General features: G+C 41.6%; 1 protein-coding gene across 1 annotated transcript in view; it reads right to left on the reverse strand.

Annotated features, from left to right (window-relative positions):
• The window catches only part of arap3 (ArfGAP with RhoGAP domain, ankyrin repeat and PH domain 3), a 62345-nt gene extending 59366 nt beyond the window's left edge, over window positions 1-2979 (reverse strand). Inside the window, exon 1 of the mRNA XM_060927992.1 lies at window positions 2866-2979. The gene's annotated coding sequence lies outside the window, so the exon portion shown is untranslated. The remainder of the gene's footprint in view (window positions 1-2865) is intronic.
• Between the last annotated feature and the right edge of the window lie 1229 nt (window positions 2980-4208).

A 4208-nucleotide genomic window follows, 5' to 3' on the forward strand; every position in this document is an offset into this window, starting at 1 on the left:
CTCTGAACATCTCAAGAAGTGCTGTTCAATCCATCATTCAAAAATGGAAAAAGTATGGCACAACTGCAAACCTATCAAGACATGGCCGTCCACCTAAACTGACAGAGAAAGCAAGGAGAGCACTGGTCAGAGAAGCAGCCAAGAGGCCCATGATCACTCTGGAGGAGCTGCAGAAATCCACAGCTCAGGTGGGAGAATCTGTGCACAGGACAACTATAAGTCATACACTCCACAAATCTGGCCTTTTTGGAAGAGTGGCAAGAAGAAAGCCATTGTTGAAAGACAGGCATAAGAAGCCATGTAGGGGACACAGCAAACATGTGGAAGAAGGTGCTTTGGTCAGATGAGACCAAAGTTTAACTTTTTGGCCTAAATGCAAAGCGCTATGTGTGGCAGAAAACTAACACTGCTCATCACCCTGCACACACCATCCCCACTGTGAAACATGGTGGTGGCAGCATCATGCTATGGGGATGAGCTCAGATATCAATGCGCTGCCGAAGCGCGCAGAAGGTGTTAGTACGGCTGTCATTATAGTGCGGACTTTCCATAGCACAGAAAATCGCTACGTTTCAATTTGTGTAACTGAACTTGTTTCATATCACTGGTCATATAAACCTATGTAAACAGGAAAAACGTGGAAGAGTTTGGTCGCATCTAACTACAGCCCCAAAAAATACCATTGGCCATACTGAGCCTAGCTACATTGCTAACAGGAGTGACAGCGCGTCTGACTGCGTCTGACTGACTGGGAGGTCGCGCAAAGCTCGGACAGGTACGGAGCAGCTCGTCTCAATTCAGATAAGAGCATATTTCATTATGGAAGTATGGTGGACTGTTCCTTTAAGTTTGTTTTTGGAAACCAAAACATCATGTGAACAATCTCTGGAGAATGCCTAACTGGAACCACTGAGTGTACGTTTACATTGTAATGTACACTTAATATCGCTCGTTTGTCACATTTCTATTTGAAACTTGTCACTTCACTCACGCAAGGGTCATTTTTGAAAAACATTTTAGGTCTATTCTGTATGATTTGATTTGTGTTTGGGATGCAAACAGCGCGCCTTTTGGCGGATGCCGCCTGAATCGCGCAGATCCGATTTTTTTTTAGGGGGGCGTTGGAGTGTCTGATTATAATTTCAAAGTAAATTCTGTATTAAAATTACTAAATAAGCAAATCCGTTACAGTCCATGAAACAGGAAGTATAAGGATGAGAAAAAAACAGTTTAAATTGGAAAGCTGCGCACATTTGCGCAGCCCGAGCGGTGTGCAGGACTGCGCAAATGTGCGCAGCTTCCCGATTTAAACTGTTTTTTTCTCATCCTTATACTTCCTGTTTCATGGACTGTAACGGATTTGCTTATTTAGTAATTTTAATACAGAATTTACTTTGAAATTATAATCAGACACTCCAACGCCCCCCCTTAAAAAAAAATCGGATCTGCGCGATTCAGCCATGAAAAAGGCGGCATCCGCCAAAAGGCGCGCTGTAGAATATATAAAGTTGTATATATCAGACAGCCTTTAAAGTTTGATGAAGTCAGTTTCAGGCTTTGGAGCAGGCTTTGGCAGTTTCAGGCTTTGGCAGCCCTGCATAGTCACTTGAAAATGCATCTTTGTCCACTTCGTAGGGGTCAATTCTCCCAATCAAGGCCAGTTTGGCTGCATACCGTTGTCGTGAGATGTTGTCTAATGTATCTATATACTTGTTTGCTTGATTTTGCTGACATTGATCTTTATTTTAGAAAACTGACTATATAACTTCATAAATTCGTCCGAGATAACGTAGCCGGTAATGGGATGGTCCGTTTTGTTTGCCCCACAAGATGGCGGCTGGAGGGCGTTCCCCGGAATGCTGTGATGTATATATATATATATATATATATATACACATACACACATACATACACACACACACACCAAGGGGTATGAATACTTTTGCAAGGCACTGTATACAGTGTGTGTATTATATATATATATATATATATATATATATATATATATATATATATATATACACACATACATACACACACACTATACGTATATACACATACATACATTCTGCTTGGGCATATATATATATATATATATATATATATATATATATATATATATAAAAAACATATACACACACACTTATATAAGTGTGTGTGTGTGTGTGTGTGTGTATATATATATATATATATATATATATATATATATATACATACACACACACACACACAACATATATATAAATAATATTATATATATATATAAAGTGTTTGTGTGTGTGTGTGTGTGTGTGTGTATATATATATATATATATTCCCAAGCAGGCTATAAAAGGTATAAATAAGTACCTTAGAGGATACTGCTCCAGTGACCAGCCATTGTACTGCAAAATGTACAGCCCTGTACTTTATTTTCTGACAGTATAATGGCTTATTATTAAACCAAGTCTCTTGAAAGTAATGGTACCTTTTCATCAGGACTTTCAGTGCAACAAAAACTGAGATGTGGAGAAGCTGTAAGGTGACTTTAGCCTGATTAATATCATGTCCAAGTCAATTCTTGTATCATACCGTTGCTTTTCAATGGATTTCAAGCAGCAACTAAATATAAAACATATCAATGCTTATCATGAACAACTGTCTAAACCATTTCTCTAAACGTAGCTATATAATTAGTACTAAAAGGTAAAAGTGTGGGGTAAAGTGCTGTTAGGGTCACTACCGCGAGAAACTCTCACATTTCAGGTGAAAGTAAGACAGGAACAGTATCAAACGCGCGCGCTTCTCAGAGCTCCAGCTCGCTCACTCTCCCCTCATGTCATTTTAAACACAACTTCGAAAAGGCTGATTCTTTTTCCTGCTTACCTTATTTTCTTTGCCCGGCTTACATTTTCAGAGCAGAGCTTGTGCAAAACCTGACAAAATCCAGTAAGTAAAGTCGCTCTGCGGGAAGCAACACCGCCTCAGCTCGCCTCGCCTCACACTGTTGTCAGTGTGGAAGGACAAGGCGTTGAGAATCTCTGGGAGCTCGCGCGCTCCAGAGCGAAGTGCGCATGCGCCAGTTGCCATCTCAGTCTCTGCTAAGACTAGAGCACTTAATATGGTTATAATATTATAATCAAATCAAATTGCCCTGAATGATCCAAAAGTTCAATTCATATGTTATCATATAGAGTTCTCAACATTGATATAGTGGATTTGTGTTATAAACATGTATTTGATTTGTTTCTGTCAAGTGTGGTGTAGTGGTTAGCACTGTCGCCTCACAGCAAGAAGGTCCTGGGTTCGAGCCCAGTGGCCGACGGGGCCTTTCTGTGTGGAGTTTGCATGCTGTCCGCATGGGTTTCCTCCAGGTGCTCCGGTTTCCCCCACAGTCCAAAGGCATGCAGGTTAGGCTAATTGGTGGCTCCAAATTGACCGTCGGTGTGAATGGTTGTCTGTGTCTATGTGTCAGTCCTGTGATGACCTGGCGACTTGTCCAGGATGTACCCCGTCTCTCGCCAGTAGTCATCTGGGATAGGCTCCAGCTTACCTGTAACCCTGCAGAACAAGAAAAAGCAGCTACAGATAATGGATGGATGGATAATATAATCAAATTGCTCTGAATGATCCAAAAGTTCAAGTCATATGTTATCATGTAGAGTTCTGAACATCGATATAGTGGATTTGTGTTGTAAACAAGTATTTGATTTGTTTCTGTCAAGTTTGGGGAGCGGTGGTGTAGGGGTTAGCACTGTCGCCTCACAGCTAGGTCCTAGGTTTGAGCCCAGTGGCTGACGGGGGCCTTTCTGTGTGGAGTTTGCATGTTCTCCCCGTGTCCGTGTCTGTGTGGGTGTCCTCCAGGTGCTCCGGTTTCCCCCAAACGCGTGCAGGTTAGGTGGCTCCAAATTGACCGTGAGTATGAATGGTTGTCTGTGTCTATGTGTCAGCCCTGTGATGACCTGGTGACTTGTTCAAGGTGTACTCTGCCTCTCGCCCATAGTCAGCTGGGATAGGCTCCAGCTTACCTGTGATCCTGTAGGACAGGATAAGTGGCTACAAATAATGGATGGATGGATGGATGGTACGTGCTTAGAGATTCCTGCACTGTAAAAAAAAAATCCGTTGTTTTTACGGAAAAACACTGGCAGCTGTGGTTGCCAGAATAATCCTGTTAAAAATACAGGGAAATGTAAACAACATTACAGAATAACTTGTACATTTCACTG

This window comes from Neoarius graeffei, chromosome 8, assembly GCF_027579695.1.
Source record: "Neoarius graeffei isolate fNeoGra1 chromosome 8, fNeoGra1.pri, whole genome shotgun sequence".
NCBI lineage: Eukaryota > Metazoa > Chordata > Actinopteri > Siluriformes > Ariidae > Neoarius > Neoarius graeffei.